This window comes from Palaemon carinicauda, chromosome 17, assembly GCF_036898095.1.
Source record: "Palaemon carinicauda isolate YSFRI2023 chromosome 17, ASM3689809v2, whole genome shotgun sequence".
Classification (NCBI taxonomy): domain Eukaryota; kingdom Metazoa; phylum Arthropoda; class Malacostraca; order Decapoda; family Palaemonidae; genus Palaemon; species Palaemon carinicauda.
The window spans coordinates 123,963,202-123,976,772 of NC_090741.1; positions in this window are offsets into that span (position 1 = coordinate 123,963,202).

Here is a 13,571-nt window from a genome sequence, read left to right on the forward strand (position 1 = left end):
CCACTCCACCAATTGCTGCAACAATAGACCCCAAGTACTTAAACTGATCCACCTCCTCAAGTAACTCTCCATTCAACATGACATTCAACATTGCACCACCTTCCCTTCTCGTACATCTCATAACCTTACTCTTACCCACATTAACTCTCAACTTCCTTCTCTCACACACCCTTCCAAATTCTGTCACTAGTCGGTCAAGCTTCTCTTCTGTGTCTGCTACCAGTACAGTATCATCCGCAAACAACAACTGATTTACCTCCCATTCATGGTCATTCTCGCCTACCAGTTTTAATCCTCGTCCAAGCACTCGAGCATTCACCTCTCTCACCACTCCATCAACATACAAGTTAAACAACCACGGCGACATCACACATCCCTGTCTCAGCCCCACTCTCACCGGAAACCAATCACTCACTTCATTTCCTATTCTAACACATGCTTTACTACCTTTGTATAAACTTTTCACTGCTTGCAACTCCATATAACCTCATCACATCCCACATTGCTTCCCTATCAACTCTATCATATGCTTTCTCCAGATCCATAAACGCAACATACACCTCCTTACCTTTTGCTAAATATTTCTCGCATATCTGCCTAACTGTAAAAATCTGATTCATACAACCCCTACCTCTTCTAAAACCACCCTGTACTTCCAAGATTGCATTCTCTGTTTTATCCTTAATCCTATTAATCAGTACTCTACCATACACTTTTCCAACTACACTCAACAAACTAATACCTCTTGAATTACAACACTCATGCACATCTCCCTTACCCTTATATAGTGGTACAATACATATATATTCAAGAACCTGGTCTACCATAAGAGTGAATATCTTATTCATACACTTCACCCGTAAGGTGAGTTCCACTCATTTAGGTTTAAGTAATGTATATAAAATACAAAAGACTTTAATCATTCATTGAATAGTGTTTTCATTGAAATCTGTACATGTAAATTTATGTTATTTTTAAAAATTAACTTTTTATTTCACATATTTTTTTACGAGGTCTTATGTATACTTGATTAAGTATGCTGTATAACACATACGAGGTATGAGCATAAGAGATTATGTCATCTTTATGTTTCCATGTGGTTAGAAGTGAAATGAAATTCTCGAATTAGATTTACTCTTTTTTTTATTGTCAAGAGAGGAAGGTAGGCTAAGTTAGCTGAGAGAGGGTTTCCTCGCAAGCAAGGTTAGTACCTTCTTTTTAATATACTACGTCACCAACCTTACGCCTCTAGACCATGCCCCCCACGCTAAGAGAAGGATCTATTAGAAAATTCCAGAAGTATTAAGTCAATATATATGAACCCTAGAAATGCATAAGCAGCAGAAGAGACCCAGCCTATCCCTTTAGAGTTTGCCTGCCTTTTCTCCTCTCAAGTGTGTGTCCTCTCAAAACTGAATAAGTTTTGTGTACAACGTATAATGCGTATAGTGTTGTTCAAACGTTGGTGACCTTTTTTTTATGTTAATTCAAGTGTAGTGTGTTAATTAATAGGTATCGTTATTTGACCATCTTAATTAGGTATCGATGGGTCAACCTCGACCTGAGTTCCAAAAAAAATTCATAAAAGATTCCTTTAAAAAGCAATTCACAACCTTTTACTATTAAAAATCTTGAAAACTATTCTATTCTTCAAAATAAAGGTAAATGAAAGCTAAGTCTAAAATTAATATTTATTAAAAATAAATTAAAAAAATAAGTACTCAAAAAAATTACTTTACAAATAAATTCACCTAAAATCTTAATATGGGAATAAGAGAAATTATTCTGAACACTTATTCTGTGATAATTGAGCACAATCTGCTGAGATCCTGGGTTGGAGAAACCGCAAGGGAACGTTTCCTGAAATGAGAAAAAAAGTATATGTATTTCTGGCAAAAAAAAAATCTATCCTCTTTTCAACATTTTTTTGGGTAGGTAAATGACATAGTTAGTAGCTGAATTTTTTACAAGATATTGTATTATTATCGAAGAGAAAAATAGGTAAAATAATCTGCACTTGGATAATATTTAGTGTTTTAAAAATGAGAACTTTTTTGGGGGGGGGGGATTTCTATTTTGGCGTTTTTTCATGAAAAAAATCCTTATATCAATTGCTGAGCATGGTATATATGCATGAAAATAGAAATTTTATAAAAAAAGAGAAATATGTAGAGCTATTCCAGCTTATATGTCGGGTATGCTCACAAAATGGCCGCCAACCCCACCAACTTACAAGGCCAAATCTGCTACCTGAAATGGAGAAAGATATGTTAATATTAGCGACTTATTTAATTATGTAATTATCAGAGGATTCGCATAAATTTATTTATTGTTACTAAAATGAAGTTTGTAGATTATTTTGCAATTAAAAAAAAAGAAAATAATGATCATAATTAAGTTCTCATAAAGGTACAAACTTACAAAAATTGGAAAATTATAAACTATTTTAAAAAAACAATGGATGATATGCAATTTCATGAATTATTGTTCATCTTGTGATCCTCCTTGGATGGGCAGCTATTGCATCTAACCATTTTTGGCAGCTTGATGTGGCCTCAGGGACTGTCATGTCCAGTTTGAGGTTTGATCTTAAAGGTGTCAAGCATTAAACAGAGCAACTTTGAAAATTTCCCCGCAGATATGTCATACCGATGTTTCACTTGGTGAGCACACAAATCAAAGGCGAATTCCTTGAGGAAAGTTCGCTTTGGTATCGGCTTGGAGAAGAGCACGGACGTGTACAGAATATAGGAATTTACCATTACTATATTCAGTATCCCATAAAAGAGACAATTGGATGTATCACACATCTGATCTAATGTGTCTACAACCCCCTTCGTCGAGTTATAGAACATTTGAATGTCAGTTTTCCTCTTCTCGATCTCAAAAGGATCATGATGAAGAGAACTCAACAACATGACCTTCTTTGTTCTACTAACTTGCTGACATTGAATGGTCAAATTGTGTTCGTAATTGAACACAGCCACTCAGTCATTGATATAAGCACCTTCTCAGAAATCTGTTTGGGAATATAAGGTTTCTGTTGAATGGTGCGACGCAAGTACATGCCTTCTGTCTTGAGTGCCAAGGCAAGTGGAAGACTCATGAAGAAATTATCCGTTGTCACCGTGCGGCCCCTTCGATGAAAAGGGGCCACAATTTTTATCATGAACCTTTCTCCAAGAAACGTTTCTCTCGGCACCTTGTTAGCTTCCTTCCCAAGATATGGTATGACTTTACACATGTATAGTGTGTCCGCATCACATGCCAATACCATCTGTATGCCGTACCTAGAGGAAAAAAACTGAAAAATTATGAAAAAAATTATATATATACATATATATATATATATATATATATATATATATATATATATATATATATATATATATATATATATATATATATATATATATATATATATATATATATATATATATATATATATATATATATATATATATATATATATATATATATATATATATATATATATATATATAAAAAATATAAAAATAATATATATATATATATAAAAAATATTTATAAATATCAACCTTGTGACTACCTAACAATTTGAATTAACAATTAACAACTAACCATTAACAACTAACAACTAGCAATTAACAATTAACAATTAACAACCTACCACGGGAACATTATTGCCTAAAAAGGCACACACCGAGACAGAGCTTAATATTAACACATTTCTTAATGTGAAACACCTCATTCTCAACGAGAGAGAGTCAAATAATTAAAGCATAAAGCAAAAAAAAAAAAAATATATGCATTCTTACACTCTGTTGGGCTGAATGAAACCACCACCTACTCCAACCAAGGTAGCGACTTCACAAACACTCAGCTACCGTAGGGAGTGCAGCTCAGCACGACCTCTTATGAAAAGGGAGGGAAATGGAGTCTAAACACCCTCAAAAAGGTGAATAATATCTCCTACTTGGCAACTGCCTCCCTACATATCACCACGAGCTCCAAAGCTATCGCAACTATGTCGAGGATGCGTTAACGGCAGTATCTCTTCCACGTCCACCTTGAAGCCGGGATTCCAACTTCGGCTGTATGGACAGCAGAAAAGAACACACAGGAATTGCAAATCACTGCAGGTGGCAGAAAAGCACCTGCTAAAAGCCGTCCAACGTTGGTGTTGCAATCCTCTCCAAAGCTCACATAAGCCAGGCTGCAGTTGATCCGGGAAGGCTTGAGCTCGAACTGTGTCTTTAAGAAATCGAGTTCCTCGCAAGTAAACACAAGTGTGTCTTCTCGGCAAGGACTCGAAAAACGCAGAAAAGAAACAAGCGTTAAACAAGACACTCATAAATCTTTAAACGAGCGGGGAGGAAGTTAAAACAGCACTTCAAAAGAGAAAATTAAATTTATCATTGAATCCTTATCAACTAATTCTTATACTAATTTTACATCAAACAAAAATGCAGTAACAAGGCTGACATGAACAAATGCAAAAATTACGTTAATACATAATACCTTCATCCCCGAAGAAAAGAAAAAATTTAAACAGAAAAATTATTATTTCTTTATATATAAATGGAAATGCACCAGTAAAGTGAGAGCAATAAGAATAAAGAATACAAACCAAAAGCTTTATATAGCTTACCATATTTTTTAAAGATCCAATATTACCGTACTTAGTCAAAAAAATATCTCCAATTCTATGGAAAAAAACCTACCTAACTAAACCTAAATAAACTTACAGTTAATCCCACAGACATACACCTTAACCTACAATACACCGGTTTTATAGGCTTCAGTGAATTAGGACTAACTACCCTTGAACCTCTCATCACTATTCCTTGTGTTACACTCAGTTCATACCATATATCCTTATACAGTTTACAATTTTCCTCTTTTCCACATAAGTCGCTGCCTGTTATTAAACTCTCTAAAACCTTACTCAGTACTGGGTCTCTCTTGGTACTGTGTGCTACATCTTTTGCAGTTATGGGTACATCGTATACAAAAATTAACAGAGCACTGTCATCATACTCTTCTGGAGCTTTGTCTACTGGTAATATGGATAAAGCATCTGCGTTACCCATGTTAGATGTTGGACGGTATTCTATATCATATTGGTACGCGGCTAACGTAATTGCCCAACGTTGTAGTCTTGCAGATACCAACATAGGTAAACTTGCTTTTGGACCCAATATTGCTAATAAAGGTTTATGATCTGTAACAAGTGTGAACTTTTTCCTACCATAAAACGGATTTTGAGCGAAGCGAAAAATCTATTTTTGGGTGAGATAGCCATGGCGTCCTGATGGAAGGTTCCTTTTTGGTAGCTTCCTTGGGTATAAGACTACTAAGATATTCCCAGAGAATTTAACCACAGGTTATCACAGAATTCTAACTTCTGGAGCGAGTATCTCAAAGGTTTCCCTTTAAGACATCGTAATACAACAGGGGACGCGCATGTCTGAACGCGCCACATAGCTATCTTCACCCCGAACAGAGTTAATGCTTCGGTGTGTAAGGACTGAGAATAGCTGGGAGCCGTTCCACAGCTAATCTCACTCGTGGCTACTACTGATACTCGAGACGTAAACAAACGGACGCCATTGCTCTGATGACGTCACGCCCGTCTTCATCCTGAAGCCAGTTGCTGCCCATCACCATGATACAGTAGCACAGGGTGGGAACAAAACTGGACGAAGTAGTAGGGAGGGTCCATCAGGACGCCATGGCTATCTCACCCAAAAATAGATTTTTCGCTTCGCTCAAAATCCGTTTTTTGGGCTCAAGCCATGGCGTCCTGATGGAAGAGTACCAGAGAATCAATGTATCGTGGTAGATTTTCCCCTAGTATTAAGTGCCTAGGCATTGACAAAACAGCAAAGTAATCTTAAATAAAGAACCATAGGGAAGAAGTATCCTGCCCCCCTTGGCAGTGAAGTTCCCATGGGCTATGCCGACGTCAAAGTGGTATTGAAGGGCTATTCATCCTGAGAGAAGAACTTGAAGAACTTAGAGATGAAGCTGAATGTTTGGTATTTGTATAGGAACATTCTGAAATTAGAACAGTGGTGGTTGGACACTGTGTATAGAGTTCATCTCTTGGGTATCAGAAGTAAGTATTCGTGTAGGAACCTTACTTAGTCAGGGTGAATATAATTTAGGATTAAACATCTTAAATTCTTCATAACCATAAGAAAGGAGGAATAAATAAACCTATGACAGGTATGTATTTCATAGTAAGTAGGAGCTGATAGAGACGCACAAGTAATAAAATAGAAATTTTATTTCACAAATGCAGAAATTGATTAATTTACAGCAAAAAGTAAAGTTCATTTACAGTAATAATAATGTACATAGAAATAAAGGCTTGCTCTTGAATCTGAAAGGGAATTTCAGGATTATTAGTAGGTACTCGTTCTCGAGGAACGCAAGTCTTTAATTAAAACACATCATGCTCAAGGCATGCGGCACTTGTGTGACACTATGACATTTCACCTGGGATAAGAACAGTTATAAAAGCACTAAGTGTTTTTCAACATCACTATGAATCGCTCGAGGGTCAACATAGGCACCCGAAGAGTTAGAGTCCCAAGTAACTCACTGTTCTACGCAGAGTTAGGTGCAGGTTTCATAACACTACCTGCGGCTACCACAAAATGTTTGACTTCGTGCACTTGTTTCGCATAATGTTTAAAGAAAACTCGCGAGGACTTCCAGCCCGTGAAGTTTTTAAGGCTTTCAAAGTCCATGCTCTGGAAGAAATTCAGAGATGAAGCCACTTTTCTAGGATCATGACCAGCGGGTGTACTGTTCGGATCCGCTCTGCGAATGAAGTAGGTGATTTTCGCTCTTAATTGTTTCAGTGACAGGTCGCTGCCCGATGTTTCTCCTTTGAAGAGTTGGCCTCCACCAAAGTTTGAAGTTCTGCGAAGATAGACCTTGAGGCTCTCTACTGGACATAGAGAGACATCCTCCTTCAGGGGGCATATTCTCCAAGGGCCCCATCTTTTGGTGGGTAATTCATTTTTAGCGAGAAACGTCGGATCAGGGGAGAGGGTCACTTCTCCTGAATCGGTAAACAGGATGTGTCCTTCTTCTCTTGATAATGCCACTATTTCGCTGACTCGAGCTCCCGAAGCGAGAGCAAATAAAAATATAACTTTCTGAGTCAGATCCTTGAGGGGGCATGAATCATTGTCCAAGTTGGAGGCGAAATGGAGTACCTTGTCTAGTGACCAGGAGATCGGTTTCGGTGGGGGTGCTGGACGTAGGCGAGCACATGCTTTTGGTAGTTTGTTGAAGATGTCGTTGGACAGATCAATTTGGAAAGCATATAGAATTGGTCTAGTCAAGGCCGATTTGCAGGTTGATATCGTATAGGCTGCTAATCCTTGTCCATGAAGGTGAATAAAGAAGGACATACAGAAATCAATCGTGATTTCTTTAGGATTTTTTGTCTTGACAAAGGAGACCCATTTCCTCCAGGATGATTCATATTGCCGTCTCGTGGATTCGGTCTTGTATTCCTCTAGGAAGTCTAGACTTTTCTTCGAGATCCCAAACCTCTTCTTTGCGGCAAGGGAGAGAAAATCATGAGATGAAGGTCCTTGATTTCCGATGATGAAGCGAAGACAGTCGACTTCTGTACTTGTTGAGAGAGAACTGGGCCCGGGAGAGGGATCAGCTTGGGCTGCAGCTCCAGGGCCAGGGGGTACCAGTTGCTCCGGGGCCACTTGGGAGCCACTAGGGCCGCTGTCCCTTTGAAGGTTCTCAGTTTGGAGAGGACTTTCAACAGAAGGTTGGTGGGAGGGAACAGGTAGATCTTGGACCATCTGTTCCAGTCCAGTGACATAGCATCCACTGCTTCTGCTTTGGGGTCCTCGTACGGGGCTACGTACAGAGGAAGTTGATTGTTGTCGCTCGTTGCAAAGAGATCTATCTGAAGTTCTGGGACTTGGTGAGAGATGAAGGAGAACGATCTTGCGTCTAGAGACCATTCCGACTCTATCGGGTTTGTCCGAGATAGAGCATCCGCTGTCACGTTGCGGAATCCTTGTAGGTGAACTGCAGACAGGTGCCACTTCTTCTTCTCTGCCAGACGGAAGATTGGGAGAAGCACCTGATTTATCTGGGGCGATCTTGAGCCTTGGCGATTGAGACAACGAACTACCACCGAGTTGTCTAGGGTTAGACGTATGTGGATCGAGGGTGGCGGGGATAACTTCTTCAGTGTTAGAAGGACCGCCATGGCCTCCAAGATGTTTATGTGGAACGTCTTGAATAGGGGAGACCAGGTACCTTGAACCTGTTTCTGGTGGGAGTGACCTCCCCAACCTTCCAGTGAGGCATCCGTGTGGATGTTGAGTGATGGAGGAGGGTGTTGGAGAGGAATGGACCTTTTCAGGGCCTTTTCTTCCGACCACGGCTTTTGGAGGCGTCGCAGTCTGTTTGGAAGCCGTCTCTTGAGGTCTCTTCGAGCGATGGATGCCGAGCGTCTCCAGACTCCCGCGGCATCCTTTAGCTGTGCACGAAGCACTGGGTTTGTCACTGAGGCGAATTGTAGAGAGCCTAGAACTCGTTCCTGCTGTCGTCTTGAAATGCGTTTGGATTTCAGTAGTCGCTTGACAGACCCTGCTATTTCCTTCCTTTTCTTCTGGGGGATGGAAAGGCGGTGTGACTGAAGATTCCAGTGGATTCCCAACCACTGAAACTTCTGAGCTGGAGAGAGGCGAGATTTCTTCTCGTTGATCTTGAATCCCAGGTGTTCTAGGTACTGGGTAACTTCGTTGCAAGAATTTGCACACTCTTCGGGCGATGGAGCCCAGACTAGCCAGTCGTCGAGGTAGGCCATCACCTGGACGTTTCTTAGGCGGAGTTGTTGTACTATGGCATCCGCCAGTTTTGTGAAGATCCGAGGGGCCACGTTGAGGCCGAAGGGCATGGCCCGGAAGGCGTAGCTTTTCCTTTGGAGTCGAAATCCTAGGTAGGAGGAAGCGTGATGGTTCATTGGAACGTGCCAGTAGGCATCCGCCAGGTCTATAGAGACCGTGTAGGAACCTTGAGGCAGAAGGGTCCTTATTTGTTGAAGCGTCAGCATCTTGAATTTGTTGTTCGCTATGAACTTGTTGAGGGGGGATAAGTCCAGAATGACTCTGAGTTTGTCTGAGTCCTTCTTGGGAACACAAAACAGTCTCCCTTGGAACCTGGTGGACTTTACCTTCCTTATCACCTTCTTGTTCAAGAGGTCTAGAACATATTCTTCCAGAAGGGGGGTTGATTGTTGGAAGAATTGCTGGAAGATTGGGGGTGGTTGAGTCCAACTCCAGCCTAGACCCTTCTTGACGATGCTGTGCGCCCAGGGATCGAAGGTCCAACGATCCTGGAATTGGCGGAGTCTTCCTCCCACCGGAAGCACTTCATTGCTTCTGGTGTCCCGAGGACTTGCTGCCTCGGCCGCTAGCTCCCTTTCCTCCTCTACCTCTGGAGGGACGGCGAGATGCGTCTTTGCTTGCACCCCTGAATGAGCCTCTACCTTTGGCACGAAAGGTAGTTGATTGTTGCTCAAAGGCAGGGGTGAAGACCGGTGACTGTGACAACACCGGTTGGGGGACCAATTGAAAGGTCTGTTGTGGTTGGGCAACCACTTGGGAGGTAGCGGGTCCCGGAAACTGACGTCTTTGCTGACGTTGCTGGGGTTTTGGCTTTTGGGATTTCCTCTTAGGCTGAGGTCCGTCGTCCTGAGAGGGTTTCCTTTTCCTGGACATGCCCCACTTGTGGAGAAGGTTCCTATTCTCCGTGGCGGCTCTGTCAGTGATTTCCTTCACAAGGTCAGAAGGAAAGAGGTGTTTTCCCCAGATGTTGGAGGAAATCAGCCTCCGGGGTTCGTGTTTCACGGTGGCACCGGCAAACACGAATTCACGACAGGCTCTTCGAGCCTTTATGAAGTGGTACAAGTCCTTCATTACAGTCAATAAGTGGGATTTGGAGAGTACCATGTAGTGGTCTGGTACTCTAGTGTCACAGGCCATAACTTCAAGTTGGACTTGATGAGATAGGGATGCCGCAAGCCTCTCCTTCGTGTCTTGTTCCCGGCGAAGGAGGTGATCGTTGAGCTTAGGGAGGTCTTCATTAAACTGACGTCCGGCGACGTCAGGATCGAGCCTTCCCACGACGAAAGTATGTTGAACATCTTTCCAGTGTCGAGCGTCAGGGGGGGTCACTATGGAGAAGGGTCTGCACTCCTCCAATGCAGGGCAGGGTTTCCCTTCATCCGCCGCTTTAAGGCATGCAGCTAAGGCCTTTTCCAGGAATGGAAGAACCGCAGATTCTGGTGCAACGTAAGTAGGGTGCTTCTTGCTCAAGGCCGGAAGCTTAGAGCAGGTAAAGCCTCTACTCTTGAATGCGGAGGCTAGCATAGCCTGGGCCTTTGCGAGATCGAACACTATCTCTTCCTTAGGTTCGGTCTCTTCCTTCGAGGCAGGTTCGGAACGAAGCCGGACGTAACAGTCCGGGTAGGCCTCAAAGTTTGGGAAGAACTCCACATCTTCCAAAGGGACCGTGCCGATCTTATCACTGACAAAGATCCTGCCGGTCGCAATAACCATATGCTCTGCATACCTCCACGGGTTGGCATGAGAGCAAGCGGGAAGATCCTTGACCGAAATCTTCTTCGGTTCTCTGGATCCTATCATCGACCTGATGGACTCCTGGTTCTCCTTCAGCCTGTCGTCCATGACGGCTCTAATCAGTCGGATCAATTCTTGAGTGGAAGAAGAAGGATCCGGAGTCGAGGAGGTAGACGGAATAGACATTTCCGTCGGTGTAGGAGTAGGAGGGGGGATGGACGGGGGAGCGACCTCTTGCTCCGACTCGGCGTATTCCACCTTGTCTTCGTCATCTTCGGCTCCTTGAGCCATAAGCGTTTTCTCCGTGTCTTCCGAGACATCCGAAATCTGTTCGTCATCTTCGGAATCCAAACGGCACTCGTGCATGGACTGAGCCATGACTACATCAGGTTCCACCGTAATTTGGACAGTGGGGATCACGTCTTTGGGTACCACTGAGTCAGGGGAGGCCTTAGGGAACAACAGTGACCTCAGTTCTTCGGTGGCCAGGTACGGTCCGGTAGCATTTTTCTGGAAGCCACGCACCCACTTGCGCAGCTTTTCACGAGAAATGTCTCTAATCTCCGCTGAGGGAGGATTATGGAAGGCCTCAACTAGGTGAGCCTGACAGACCGTACAGTTCAGTGGATTCCAAAACTTCAAATCCCCTTTCTTGTCTGCACAAGGGGCGTGAGTCCTGCAAGCCGTATGCCCGTAAAACTGCGGGCGTTTCACAGCGCAGAAGGCGAAATCACACTTCATCTGCTCCTCCTGTGGAAGAAAGAGAAAATGAGTATGGGAGAGTCATAAGAATGGCTCTTAAACTAAGTTAATATTAATTATTAATTTTAACTTAATGAAAGGTGTGATGCATAGAGAATGAAATAGTAAAGGAGAACATGCTCCATGCATCTCGCCCGGCTGGTTACCATAAGCTTGGTCCCTGGATAATCCGAGTGACCGAAGGCACCGGATATAATTCCTTAGAGCTCCAAGTATTTTGGAATTCCGTGGAAAAATCCAAGGGCAAGATTGGGACCGAGATCATTCGGTTCCAAGTTAGGGGCTAGAAGGCCTCTTTTAAAGGTAACTGCTTCTGGCAACCAGCCGTGCTAAGATGCACATAGCATGCTGGAATTAGAAGAATGCAAGAGACAGCATGATCACTAACAGAGCAGTACCAGGTACTGATCTTAATAGTAGAAACAGTCTATCTGTTTGCGATATAGGGCTATCACTGTTCTATGATAGCTACAGGAAGGGGGTGCCAGTATTCTTGACGCCTCCGGGGCATCCGGCAAGCCGCCGGCATGCCGGAGCTCGCTCCAGCATAGATTCTGGCATTAGGACAGACAATGTTCAAAGTCAGTCAAATACCAGGATGGCGGCTGCTGGCACAACGGCGGCACGCCGGCAGGGAGCGGCGGCTCCGGCAGTCGGAGGATGCCGGATTGGTGACTGGGATAAGGATGGTTAAAGCTGTACCGGGTTGCCGGCAGTATATGCCGGCACTCCGGCGGCCGACCGGCGAGCGGACGACAAGCTAGGAGGAGGAGAGCCGCCGGTAGTAGCCGGCGGCAGCCGGCAGTCCCTCGGTACACGGGGGGCTGGCGGCAAGGTTAGGGAGAGTCACCAAAGTAGGAGGCAGGTATTGCCGACAGTAGAGGCGGCAAGAGACCGGCACCCGGATAGGGAGAGAGACAGGGGGGAGGAGGGAAGGGATGTAGGAAGTACCATCAGGACTCCAGACATCCCCCCCTTCCCTGAGAGGGTGTACCCATGATAGAGGCAGGCTCTAACATCCAGGAGCAGGGGTCACTAGGGACCGGGAGCAAGGTAGCCCAAGGGAGGGCTAGGGAACACCCAAAGGGGGGGGAGACTCCCATATGCAGAGCTATTCTAGCAACTAATCTTATAGGACACTATGAAGGTATATGTACCAGAGCGGACTGCACATGGAAGCTTGGGTAGCCCTACTCTTCCACCCTAAGGAGGAGTTGTAGGACAGGGGACAGATGGGTATAAACTAACCTAAGCATAGGCTAGGCTATACAAGAGATAGGTGGGGAGGGAGAAGAGAGAAGTCTTCCAGGGAAGGGTTTCTGTACCAGAGCGACCACTAGGGAAAGGGAGGACACTCCCTAACCTAAGATCAGGCCGATCAGCTAAAACGGTGCAAGAGTACAGTTTCAGCATGGAACAGAGAAACCTTCCTACCCCAACCTAGAGCAGGGCTAAGAGTCCTGAACTAGGAAAGGAAGAAGACATATCGCTATCGCAGGAAAGTCATAGACTATCCTAGCCATAGAGGTAGGGCTAGCCTAACCTCACTCTCGGACGCAACCCTAAAGGGGGTTCATTCCTTTAGGGAGGACAGAGAGGCGATATATACTCTATTAGACAATTGATCCCTTTACTCAGAAAAGGAATCAAGGCTAAATAGAGGGAATGCCAAGGCAGGGGATGAAGGAAGCATATAGGGGTCCTATCATTAGGTTAGGCTAGAAAGAGTCACTGACTAGCCTATCCCCTATATGGTCCCTGAAGGCGAAAACATTTGCATCACTGTCAAAAGTATTGTAAAATAATGCCACTATCTTCATAACTTAGCCTAGGATCACTAATAAATCATGCATGAACACTTGTATGTAGGCTCCTGGCCTGGGGGCTATAGTAGCCGACTGGTATGAGGTCAATCGATGACCGATAAAAAGCGTCTAAACACGATATAAAAGTTCCTAGCTATGAAGACTAAATAAACTAATGTAATCGATTAGTAAATAAGGCTGGAAGCGTTGTTGTGGCTAACTAAATAAGACATGCATAACAACAACGACGCCATAAAATGGCGGGTCCGGTAGAGGCACAGCTCTGCCACAAAACAGCAATTATCTCGAAAAGAAATATTTACTTTACGGCCAGAGCTTAATTAAACAATACTGGAACCTTGTACTCAACTTTCCAGAAGAAGGCGAGGCT